This window comes from Abramis brama (genome assembly GCF_963993115.1).
Source record: "Abramis brama genome assembly, chromosome: 2".
Lineage (NCBI taxonomy): Eukaryota > Metazoa > Chordata > Actinopteri > Cypriniformes > Leuciscidae > Abramis > Abramis brama.
The window spans coordinates 25,114,836-25,128,722 of record NC_139964.1 but is presented as its reverse complement, the minus strand read 5'-3'; the positions used below and the strand labels follow the sequence as shown (position 1 = coordinate 25,128,722).

Genomic DNA, 13,887 nt, shown 5'->3' with positions numbered 1-13,887 from the left:
CAAGTTTTCTAGCTAGTTAAAAATACAATAGTAATTTACAAAATTCTAAACGTATGTGTATATAGTTCTGTAGTTACTTTTATGGGCCAAAAGTTTTTATATAGTGAATTATCATGACAACTAGTTAAAAAGGCTTATAAATGGGCCAAGTCATTTTTATTTTATTTTCTGTTGTCATTTCTATCTATTGTTGTACACAGGTTTGATAAGTATTTAGTTGACTTAGTAGTAGGGGGTGGGTAGGAAATAATAATAGCTAGTCTGACGAAAATCAGTTAACTTTAACCCATACAAGTGATAATAGTAATTGTAGTAAATAAAAAAAGTGTCACTTTACCATATTAACCTGTTTAACTTTTTAACAGACGTGGATGGGACTGATTCAACCGATAGACCCTCTTCCGAAACCACTCCTGAACCCACTCCCATACCCACGTCAGAAGATGATGGTCAGGAGCGTGTTTTTGAGCGTGCCAAGAGAGATCAGGGTGCTGTAGGTAAGTGCTTTTAGGGAAAATTCTGTAAATGCTGAGATAAATATATAATATTTGTGCTCTGTGGAATTAGCATTTTTGGACACACTAAGTAAATAATGTAGGTTCTGTACTTTTCAAAGCAAACTTTTTTTCTTATTTATTTTAGTTAGGCATTTGATTTAATCTACTATTTTAAACTAACAATACATCAACTTGGTCTTTTTTTTAGGATCACGGAAAAGGAAGAAGACAAAACTAGAAGCCACAGTCGAATGCTTTGCAAAGGCCCTGTCCGATAATCTTTCAAGAGAGATGCAGTTTGCTATGCAAATGCAAGCAGCCCAGAATGAACACGAGGTAAGAATGTTTGGTATGATGATCCAAGCCATAACAAATACACACCCCATGCCACCCCAAGGCCCCCCGTATAACATGCCATTTCCTGCACAAAATCCATACTTGCATCCTAGCCACACTAACTCACCTGGGCCCATGACAGTCCACAACCTTCGTACCTGCCACATACTCCCTCATCAAGCAGACACTATCCACTAGATGAAGACCAGGAAACCCATACATTCACTCCACTGTAATTCTTCCAGAGGCACAATTTCTTGTTTTTGAAAAACAAAGTTAAACATTTTTCACCAAGTTAACACACTTTTGGTAATACAAAAAACAAATTCAAGTGGTTTTTGCCTGTTAAATGTATGTTATTGTGAGCCATAGACATTTCTGTTTACCTTTTGTACTCAATTTTGACCTCTTCAGTGGAGTTTAACCTTTCACACTAGAGCTTTTGGGTATTGTGTTACTATGCTCTTCATGTACAGTTTGAGTTATAAGATGTTTCTTGTTAAACACAACAAATCATTTTGCCTTTGGGTGTTGCACTTTATTTTCAAATATTGCATTTGTAAATTAATAAAGTCTGGTTTATGCTGCTATTTACTTAACTTGATACAGCCAGGCACGTATGTCTTTTTTTTTTTGTTAAAAAATAAATAAAAGTTTTAAATGTCCACCATCTTCAGTTTGGTTTTTAACACTCTGACAAACATAACTTGGTAGAAAACCGAAAAACAAATGTTTAGAAATAGATGAGCTGCATCATTTCAGTGAACAAGTTACAAATGGAAAAGTGATTGCTGCTACTGTTGTCCCTGCTCAGAGAAAAAACTGGTCAAAGCAATGCGAATTTTATGGGGTTGTGTTTCTTGGTGCCGCAGAACAGGTGCCATCTCCTGGGTCTCTTCTTGAGTGCCAGGCTCACTAACGCCCTGTAGCCACTCGTTGTCAAAATGTTCTCCATTCTGCTCGCACAGATTATGTAGAATGCAGCATGCTGTGACGACCACTGGCATTCTTTTCAGTTGAAGCTCAGACTGCTTGAGGAGGCACCTCCACCGGCCCTTCAGCCTCCCGAACGCACACTCTACCGTCATTCGTGCTCTGCTTAGGCGGTAGTTAAAATGTTGCTGTTCCACAGTCAACTGGCCATGGTCACTGTAGGGCTTCATCAGCCAAGACATGAGCGGGTAGCAGGGCCGTGCACAGGGGGGTGGCCCGGTGGCTAGAGCCACTGCCCCTATGCCCTCATCGACTGAGGTGCCCCTCTTCCCCATCCCCACCGCTCCGCTCAAAGCATTCCGCTGATTCCGCTAATCCGCTCCAGGTTTTCCCGCTCGCTCCGCAGCATCACTCACAGTATACGACAGTTCACGAAAGCTGTCGCATTAACAGGTAGGCTATGCAAGACAGTGGTTGAATCTGCGAAATTAGTCATTTGTTTTTGTTGTATTTATGTCGGTAATGTTTTGCTCTTGGTCTTCTGGCTTCTGGCTCTTTCTTTGATTTATATCAACCAGGGCTGGACTGGCCATCGGGCATACCGCGCACTTTCCCGGTGGGCCGACGTGCTTTTTGGGCCAACACATCTCATACTCATGGGCCGATACATCTCATACTCATAAAAATTATTAGGCTTATTATTTTTTCTTTTTCTTTTTAACGGCCTATAAAATTTGTACATCGGCGGCCCATTCATTTTGTTTTGTTTTGTTTTGCTTAATTGGCGGTGCCGGGTTTGTGCCAGTGTAATGCATTGGTCAGAAAAAGTCAGCGTTAGGTTTTTTTTTTTTTTTTTTCTGACAGACCAGCCCATGAAACACGTAGATCAGCGGCCCATTGGTTATTTTCTTGATTGACACTGGGCTGGGCCAATCACATCTTTAAACGAGTGAGCGAGAGTGCAGCAGTGTCAGTGTGTATCTGTCAAAATAGTCAGCGAGATGGAGAAGAAACGGAAGGAATGTGCAGAAAAACAGCTTGAAAAAATGGAAACAGGCCCTTGAAGCAGACACTGTAAAATGTGTCAAAATAGACACTACCGTTCAAAAGTTTGGGGTCAGTAAGATTTTTTAATGTTTTTAAAAGAAGTAGCCTATCTTCTGCTCACCAAGGCTGCATTATTTGATAAAAAACAAACAGTAATATTGTGAAATATTATGACAATTTAAAATGACTGTTTTCTATTTTAATATATTTTAAATTGTAATTTATTCCTGTGATCAAAGCTGAATGTTCAGCATCATTACTCCAGTCTTCAGTGTCACATGATCCTTCAGAAATCACTCTAATATGATGATTTGATGCTCAAGAAAAAATCATTATTATTATCAATGTTGAAAACAGTTGTGTACATTTTTTTTTTCAAAATTCTTTGATAAATAGAAAGTTCAAAAGAACAGCATTACTGTATATTCACATAGAAAACAGCTGTTTTAAATTGGAATAATATTTCAGAATATTACTGTTTTTGTTTGCATTTTTAATCAAATAAATGCAGCCTTGGTGAGCAGAAGATACTTCTTTTAAAAACATTAAAAATCTTACTGACCCCAAAGTTTTGAATGGTAGTGTATATTTTCTGACCTTCACAGCTCCAGTGGCAGATGATGATAGTGAGGAGGATCAGGAGAGAGACGAGAGAGTGTAGAGCCTGCGGTATTAAAGCAGAACTACTTTCAAAACACTTAGGCCATGTCATGAGTGTAGGAACCCATAACCCAGTTACAGATTATTTCCACATCTGCATAGTTGACGATTACCGCAATTCACTAGAAATCTAATGAGAGGCGTTTGTAAACCATGTTTTCCGCCAAAATAAAAGCTTGATGCAGTTTGCGTCAAAATAAAATATCATGTGCTTATCTCTTTCAAGTATAGAAATTGGTACAAAACTAATTATGAAAGTTTCCTTTATTGTTTTACAAAATATGGCTATTACTGTCATTGGATTAATATTATAACTATTATTATGTTTTACCACTAAAATAGGTTTGAATTTTTCTTTGTTTAATTTGCACACTGAATATGGGTTGGAGCTTTTAATTTTGAACTCTCAAAGTGCACCAGATTGATGAATTTAACATTAAAATGCACAAAATTTTCTTACAGGGGGGGCATGCCCCCAACCCCCCCTAGAAGGACAGAGGTCCCACCACAGTTTTACCAAAAATCCTGTGAGAAACACTGGTATTGCTATGCCAGTGCAGCTTATAGCTTGTTTTAGGATTCATCACTAGTATTAATAAATGTCAAATTTTTACTTATTTCATCTGTTAACTCTCACTTGTTCATATACTCACTCATTACATGGCATTAGTGGTTTTAAGGAATTGGAGTTGGTATGCATATATTTAAGGGCGTGCAAAGATGGGTGCTGTTTATGATCATATAGTGGGCCAGTCTGGGCCAAAATGCCAGGGCCGATTTATTTTATTTTTTTGCCCCAGTCCAGCCCTGTGTACAACATATCCACGTTCTTAGAATTAGCTGCTTGTCTAATCAAATTATTGTACTCTTGATCAGATCTAATAAAAGTAACTAAATTTTGGCACACTAGTGTGCCACCCCCCCCCCCCCCCCCCCCCAAAAAAAAAACAAAATAGTGCCCCTTTTTTGGTTTAGGCCACTGCCCCTTAAAATGTCTGTGCACGGCCCTGGCGGGTAGGCTGCGTCCCCCAGGACTGTGATTGGCACCTCAATGCCTCCAATGTTGCGTGTAAGCTGTATAAACAAATCAATTGCGATAAATTATTATTGTGGCATTGCTTGCATATTATATATATTAATTGCTTATGTTTTTCTCATTTGCAAGTAATTTGTCCATAAAATGAAGTATGGTGATAACAGAAATGTATATCTTGGTGTAATAAACACATACTACCTATATTTTTTATTACTAATAATGATACTAAAGGCTGCTTTTACAAATTCACACATTTTTCTCATCTTTACTGTAACATTTTTATAGACAACCTATGTTGATAGTTTTTCTGTTATTCTTAGGACAACAATGAAAGATCATGTTTTTACCTCTGGAAAAAGAGCACCTCTCTCTGCCAGGTCAAAGATCTCTGAATTGCGGAGAACTCTGGCATCATGAACACTGCCTGCCCAACCGACATTGATATTGGTGAACCTAATGGAGATTGCTAATTAGACATTGACTGTATAAAAAAATACTATACATAAACTATACAAATATATAATATACTTAATGTAAAAAAAAAAATCTTATAAAATGGGCCAAAGTGATTTATGTCCATGTAAGGACTTTGCACATTAGCAAACTTTGTAATAAATAAAAATGTTAATGGTTACTTACTGTGACTGATAATCTACAACAGCTTGCAGGATTATGGAACAATGTCCTTTGCGATTAAAATAGTCCTTGGCGTTGTTTTGTGGAGCCGTTATCGGGATGTGCGACCCGTCGATGGCACCTGCACATTGAGGGAAACCCCATCTTCTCTCAAACCCATCCCTAATGTCCAGGAGCCTCTGGCCTGTGGGCAATTGAATGCATTTCTGCATGCAGGACACCAGCGCACTGCATACTTCCCACACGCAGATGCATACTGTAGACCGGCTCAGCCCAAAGAGGTGAGAGATGGTGTTATACCCGCTGCCTGTAGCGAGATACCACAGGGCCACGGCGACGCGCTTATCGACCGGTGTAGCCTGACGGAGATGAGTGTGCCTCCTCATTAAATAACTTTTCAGGCAGACACAAAGGTAATCGAATGTACGGCGCCCCATTCGAAAACTGGATTGCCAGTCTTGTTCAGAAAAAGAAGCCTGTACTATATTTTCCCACCAGTGTTGACTCCGAGCTTTCATCCAAGTATCTCGCTGGTTTTTAAAGTGTAGTACTGCCGACAGCGAAAATACTGCACATAGTAAGTGCTGCCTTTTGTTGCGTAAGCGTTGAAGCAAGTTTTTTCTTTTTCGTTTTGACTGCATTCGCAAACCCAAATAGTGCAAAATAACAGTGGATGCCATTTCAGTTCACCGGAAATGTTTATTTGCATTTTTCGCGGGAATTAGAAGATCGGATTCATATCCGTTTAGCTGAGACGCATTCATGTGGACAAGTGTAAATGGAACCGTTTGCACAAATCCGATAGCTATCCGATCAGAGAAAACGCATGAAGTGGCCATGTGACAGCCCCTTAGTGTCTGCTTCACTGGAGTATTACAAATTTTATTTATGTATGTTAATAATTGCCCTGTAAAGCAGTATTTTCATGTTCAACTCAGTAAAATCTGTATCTGATTGTATTAAAGTCTCTAGTTTCTCAGTCATGTTGGATTGCTCTGTTGACTGGATTTTGTTCTACTGTATCTTTAATTGAGGATCCTAATAATTCCTGTAGTGTTTAAAAGACCAGCATCTCAAATAAACATTTCTCTCCTTGCTGATGTGTATTTTATCATTATAACTGATATTTCATGTGTGTGTCCAGACTGCCATCTAGAGGATATTAGTCACACACACTAATTAACATTGCCTATAGGTTTTAAGTACTGTATAATGAAAGGCCAGAAGTAAATAAGTGATGAAGTAGAAAACTGAAATTGGACAAAATAAACACAGTGAACCAGAATAGTCAATTCATTTTAACAGTTAATAATAAAACAAAAAAATAACATTGTGCACAGCGGTGCAACAATAACCAATCAAACAGGATTAATGAAACTGCAAACACCAGTCAGATTAACGCCTGTGACGTGACGCCTTTGCTCCGCCCACAGCGCGGGAAAATTTGAGTCCTCATGACTTTCAGAGCAAGAGCAATTTCCAAACGGTGAGTGTGTTTCTCTGCTCTCAACTTTAAAATGTGTCGTGTCATCTTTAGACCCTGCACATTACTAACACATTTCTTACCTATGAAACTTATTTAAACATAACATGACAAAATATGTGAATTATATCTCGAACAAAACAAAACAACTTGAGTTGCTCTGTTTGTTAGTTAACTCGAACTCTCCCGCCATCTGGCTTTAAAACGAATTACGAGTATTCGCTGGGTCACATGACCATAAATGATAAAATTACAGGCCCGTTGTGAAGGGATCCAGTTTTTCACTTTCGTTTGGAAAACCCCTACAAATGTTTGTAAGTGCCCTTCAAGGAGGAAAATATGCGTTTGGACTTTGCCAAACCACTATAGCCACTAAAGAAGCTCCTCTATGATCTCTGTATGTGCCGTCGTGAGTATTACGTCATTGGATCACGGTCCTCTGGTCATGTGTTAGGGCAGGCTGAGTGAGAGCAGTCTCTCCTTAAAGGGTTAGTTCACCCAAAAATGAAAATTCTGTCAGTAATTACTCACCCTCATGTTGTTCCAACCCCGTAAGACTTTCGTTCATCTTCGGAACACAGATTAAGATATTTTTGATGAAATCTGAGAGCTGGCTCACCCTTCATAGGCTTCCATGTTATTGAAACTTGCAGGCCCAGAAAGTTAGTAAAGACAATGTTTAAAATAGTCCAAGTGACTACAGTGGCTCAACCATACGTTTATCAAGCAACGAGAATACTTTTGGTGCGCAAAAAACAACAAAAATAACGACTTTATTCAACTATTCATGTTGTTCTGTGTGGGCCTCTGACGCGAGTTCACGTAGTGTAACAGCGCAACGTCAGAACGTAGGCTCACTATTGGCCAGCATCACACACATGACCAGCGTCGGCCAATAGTGAGCCTACGTTCTGACGTTGCGCTGTTACACTACGTGAACTCACGTCAGAGGCCCACACAGAACAACATGACTAATTATTATGACCGCCGCTAGCGTAGCTAGCGAAAGCGGTCATATAGGGATTGTCAAAGTTTCTTTTTTTTTTTTTTTTCGTCATCTTACTGAATTTTCCGTCAACGATACCAGGTGTGGGGCCCCACTAGACTTTTACGGAAAAATTTCGTTTGGTCCCCGGGGGCCACTCCCCCCCCGCGCTGGGCCCCCCCAAACCCAAAAAATGCAGTTTTTCCTAAATAACTACCTGAACCGTGGCACCGAGGATGAAGAAATTTTTATGGTATGTTGGTCTTAAGGGCCCACATCAACCTAGCCCATAATCACTCATTTGTGATTTGCGCCCCTCCCATAAAAAATGAAAATGCAATATTATTCTGCTTTAATCGCCCCTATCTTCAGTTGAGATGTTCAGAACTGCACCATATTTCATGTGTATGATTAACTTGACATCCTCTGGGGGTATGCTAAGTTTCGTAGAATTTCATCCATGGGGGGGTATAAAATAAATTCATTTATGTGCACATTTAGTGACTGTACACTCATCGGCCACTCAGATGGTGGTGTTGAGCGAAGGGTTGCTGGTTTAGGACGATACTGTCACACACACACACATGCAGGAATACAAACAAACGCAAGCATGCACACACACTGACATCCACACGCACAGACACACACCCATACACACACATACAAATCCACATGCACAGACACACACACACAAACACACACGCGCACACACATGTACGCACGCATACATACACGCACAGACACACAAACACACACACATACACACACACACAGACAGACATGCACATACTACTACTTTTTTTAGGTATATACATAAACACGCAATACAGCCAAATTGCTCCACGTCATTTATTTTTGTGGAAAGCCAGTGCAGGCCTGAGCGGCGGTCATATTTTGTACCGCCATGCGGTACATCTAGTTACTGACAGAATTTTCATTTTTGGGTGAACTAACCCTTTAGTGTAGATCTCCTCTTCCTCTCCCTCGCTCTGAGCCACGCAGCTGCTTTTGGGGTCCATCACCTCCTCGTCCAGTGCCCAAGTGGGCTTGAAAGTTCCTTTTTGGGTTTTGTTTGGATCATTTATTTATTTGTGTTTGTGGATTTGTTTCATATTACTGTCACGACCTGTTTAATGTTTCCGACTGTTTTGCAACAGTCTCCATCCATTGTATTGATTACCACCATGTGGTTTTAGATGTTTCAGTCATTTTCTGCTAACCTATGACCTGTAGTTAGCTCTGAGCTCGGGTGATCTTTATACTTCTGTGACAGTATAAGTCCTTGTTTTGTCTTTAAGGTGTACAGTTCTGCAATATTGATTTAGCTTAGTTTGAATATATTGTTTTTGTGCTTTTCTTGATGTTCTGTTTCTTCTTGTTCCTCTCTTTGTAGGAGCTGGGTGCTTCCTGAAGCGGCTGTTTCTCTGCGGCACAGGCTTTACTTCACCAGGGGTTGTCATTATTGCTGTGTCATTATTTGCAGTGAATCTGGTGGGTGTGATTCTGATTGCCGTGGTGTCTCCCCTTGCAGAACAAAAATATATGGGAATATACTGCAAAATATAATGCGAAATATTACATAATACATTTCCATATATGTGACCCTGGACCACAAAATCAGTCACATGGGTAATTTTTTTAAAAATTGAGATTCATACATCACATGTATGGTATGTTTCTAAAGTGTGACATGGCATCCTATTAGATATGAATATGTCACAGTTAAATGTGTTTTTGCTTATTGTGTATTGAGTCTTAAGCCTCCATGTTACTGATATCATCCAATGAATTATATCATAAAAAGACTCATCTTTACACAAACCAGACTCATCTTTACACCAAAAAAATGTGCAACACTTTGTTTTTACAACCAAATAATATGCATGCTAATTAATTTAAACTACGGTGGAATGTTTTCCTCGACATCTTGCGATTTCAGGGCACATGAGTTTCCGAACATAATGCATGATGGGATACGCTTAGCCTTGAATAACGCTCTGAAGTGGTATTGGAGATAGTGTGGGTTTAGTGGGCATTAAGGGCACTGCAGTTTGACATTTTAAGACATGGGACAGTCGTGCTCTCAAGTGGCCAAGACCACAAGTGTGAATATTTGGACAAGGCTCCTGACTGGCAGATGAAGCAAAACAACCAGCTATTGTCCTAAAGTTCCAGTATTTGGCTGGTGACGTGTGTTCATTTCCCATCCTGACTGTATAAAGCTTCATTCATTTTACATATGTGCATTTTTAATACATTATAATTATAATTCATATGAAGCCCACATTAGCTTCTCCTAACACATAGTGAACAGTACAGAAAAAATACAACCAGTAACTTACATTACTTCTGAAATCAACATGTCCAAGAGTCAGATGTAAAAGCTGCTGTAATGGCAGTAAAGTGCCATTACATAAAGATTTGAGCAGGGCCTGAAGTTAACTTTTTTGACCACCAGCCACTGTGGCAGGTGGATTTAAAAATCCACCTGCCACAGTAACTTTTTACCAGCCAGTTTTTTTTTTTTTTTTTTTTTGCCTCATAAAGGTGAAAAATAGAAATCACACAAACATTGTTTTAACTTGTAAGAATACACATTTAAGTGCTGTCAAGTTATTAACGAAATCATTATAAGTAATAATAACTCAGACTATAATTTTTAAAATATTTTTATTCATTGATTTGCTGTCACAGACATAGTCATATGTCATGTACCAATTCTACAAATAAATAAAACATCTCCAGTTAACTGGCAGAGCATTCATTTCGTTCGTTTTTTAAATAAGAGGCGATCTAGCGCTGAAATGTGTTTTTTAAATCAAGTGATCAAAGTGCTCGTTGCCGCTGCGATCAGAGATGCGGGTACAGTGTTTTCTCGTGTGGCTCGCGCACACGCCGTACTTTCTTCACTCGGATGCGCGCTTGGTTTGCATTTGTGTATGTGTTCCCTGCTACAGCTAACCATTTCTGTTCATCCACCCTACAGAAACAATGACAATTCACAGTAAGCTTGATAACACATGCATGCCAGCGCATGCACGCACGCACGCACACACACACACACCGTGCTAACAGATATAGACCTAAGTTACCGCAGCTCGTATGTAAACAAATCACACACGGCTGTATCGATGGCTGATTTAGTCAGTAGACAGTTCCTGGCAACTGTTAATTACAGCCTTCAGGAACCGTTAAGCAGAACTAAATTAATATTAATATTATTGTTAAGTTACCGGGTACCGGATATTTTCTCACTGGTTCCCAACTCCCAACATACACGCACACACATCTGTGTAACAGTCATTGTACCGTAACCAACGTCAGCTTTGCTTTATCTCATCTCATCCCATCTCACGGCAACAGTTTAATACTGTTACTCGCACATCCAAAACGTCGTCTTTTATGTCGCAGACTTTAAAAAAAACAACAGACGCAAAAAACAACAACTAATGAATCACTCAATTCTCATTGGCTACCTGCCAATGTGGCAGGTAGATTGACAGTTTTACCCGCCAATTGCAAAATTCACCCGCATTTGGCGCGTGGTCGGGTGTTAATTTCAGGCCCTGGATTTGAGTAATGGATGTAATTCCTCTATTTTGAGAGGCTGTTCACTGCAGAGTCGTGGGTGGAGAGAGAAGTCCAGCTCTTCTCTCTGGATGTAATTTGGGTGTAATGGGTGGAGCGAGACTGTCGTGTCTTTCCATTTTTATAAAGGCAGAGGACACTAAAGAAGAGTCAGAACAATCATTTCAGGAACGAAAGAACTTGCATCTCTTTTAAAGGGGTCATATAATGCCATTTTTGTACAAGCTAATATGATTCTTTAAGGTCTAAATTAAAAGTTTGTAATATACTTTAATTAAAAATTCTCATTAGTATTGTAAGAAAACATTAATTTTGCCTGGTCAAAAACAGCTCTGTTTTCAGCACGCCGTTTCAGTGCATGTGTCTTTAAATGATAATGAGCTTTGCTCACCCCGCCCCTCTGTTCTGTGCCGTAACACCGTAACACAATAACCATAACACGTTGTTCATTATAAACATGGGATTATGAATTATATTGAGAACGTCGTATATAGAAAACATGCCGTAATGTACCCTGAGTGTAAATAGCCGCATTCATCGTGAAGCGTGCAGCAAACGATTTGCAAAGATTAATATAAATATTAATATAAAGGTTAATAAAATGTTACACTCACTTCTTCTTCTGGAGGTGCAGCAGGAACACGAATAGTTGGTACAGATCCTCTTTTCAGGAGCAGCTTCTTAGCAAAACCAGCTTTATATTGACCTCGTTTGTAAAGCAGTCTGGTGTGTGAAATTATTTGCGCAAACATGAAAGCATTGACGTTGATCGTGGGGAATATTCACTTCGAAAACAAAGTTTAGTTTAGTTTAGTTTAGTTTCAGTTTATTGTCCCCTAAGGGAAACTTGTCTTACAGCGAGGTAAACATATTAAGGTAGCACAACAGGTAAACACCACATACACATACGAATAAAACAACACAAACTACTAATTAGGGCCCGAGCACCGATGGTGTGAGGACCCTCTTGGAATTGCTCTGTTTATTATTATTAGGGCCCAAGCCCTGAAAGGGCGAAGGCCCTATTGTTTTCGTAAGGATTATTATTAGGGCCCAAGCCCTGAAAGGGCGAAGGCCCTATTGTTTTCGGTAGGATTATTATTATTATTATTAGGGCCCAAGCCCTGAAAGGGCGAAGGCCCTATTGTTTTCGTAAGGATTATTATTATTAGGGCCCAAGCCCTGAAAGGGCGAAGGCCCTATTGTTTTCGGTAGGATTATTATTATTATTATTATTATTATTATTATTATTATTATTATTATTTTGTCAACCTTTCGGCCACTTTTGGGGCCCTTAACATGCTCGAAAACTCTTGAAATTTTGCACACAGGTCAGAACCCGCGGCCATCAGGGCCGGACTGAAGCTGGTACCCGGGCGTGGCAGGGGGGCTCGACAGCGCCCCCTGGAACGGGATCCGAACACTTGTCCATAAATCAGACACGCTTGCATGTAATAATATGAAACTCGGTACACATATAGAACTCATCGGGCCGAACAACTTTCGTGCTCTAAGTTTTACGCCAGCCCAACAGGAAGTCGGCTATTTAGGGTTGTTTGGAAACGCATGCTGTGGAATTTAATGTACTCCTCCTAGGGAATTCATCGATTCGCCTCCAAACTCGGTGTGCATGAAGTCAAGACATTGAGGATGCTAAATTGCGGACGGATTTTTGATATCTCGAACGGTTTGGCCGTGGCGAGGAAACGAATTTATGGCGAAAAAATGAAACAGGAAGTGTGTTATAACTTCTGCATACATTAACTGATCTTGATGAAACTTCAGCAGTGTGTTCGTTGTAAGAGGCCGATCGCACAGATGTGACTATTGTGAGTCAAAGTTATAGCGCCACCAACAGGCAGCAGGAAGTACATCACTATTAAAATGCTTTGAAATCACTGTCTTATTTTTACCAGATTTGCTTCAAACTTTATGTGTACAATGTAGACACACGGCAGATGTAAACCTGTGAAAGGATTATTGATATCTTAGATACTGTTGCCGTGGCAACGCATCAAACTTTAATATTCTTTTTTTATGCTTTTGAGACTCTTAACATACTTGAAATTGCATGAAACTCGACAGACACATCACATTTATTATCCAGTAGACATGTGCAAAGTTTCAGAAACGGGCGTGGTGAGGGGCTCAGTAGCGCCACCTTTAGTCATAAGTGGGGGTGTTAGTTTTATCAACAGCAACAAAACTTGGTATGTGTATTGTTCTCATCAAGACGGACAACTTTCTAATTTACATGAACCATCTCTGACCAACAGGAAGAGAGATATTTTGGTTTGAATGTGGATTTTCTGAAGAATTTTCTCTCCCTCTCTGTGTCTGTGTGTGTGTGAGGGGAGGGGGGGATTTGACTATTGCTTTTATATTGTTAATCAAGGTTTCAGGGGCTTTTGGGGTCCTTAACGTGCTCAAAAACTCTTGAAACTTTGCACACAGGTCAGAACCCACGGCCATCAGGGCCGGGCTGAAGCTGGGACCCGGGCGTGGCTGGGGGGCTCAACAGCGCCCCCTTGAACGGGGTTCTAAAACTTGATCCATATATCAAACACGCTCGCATGAATTAATATGAAACTCGGTACACATATAGATCTCATCGGGCCGAACAACTTTACCCCAGTCAAGTTTTACGCCAGCCCAACAGGAAGTCGGCTATTATGGGTTGTTTGGA

General features: G+C 40.0%; 1 protein-coding gene across 5 annotated transcripts in view; it reads left to right on the top strand.

Moving 5' to 3' along the window:
* LOC311077898 (B-cell receptor CD22-like) overlaps window positions 1-13,887 on the top strand; it is a 77,867-nt gene that overhangs the window by 938 nt on the left and 63,042 nt on the right. For 4 of the 5 annotated variants that reach the window (XM_084106543.1, XM_084106541.1, XM_084106545.1 and 1 more), the window contains exons 2-4: window positions 366-497; window positions 706-833; window positions 9,007-9,104. The gene's annotated coding sequence lies outside the window, so the exon portion shown is untranslated. Of the gene's footprint in view, window positions 498-705; window positions 834-9,006; window positions 9,105-13,887 lie in introns of all 5 variants that reach the window. The other variant, XM_084106542.1, reaches the window with a different exon arrangement.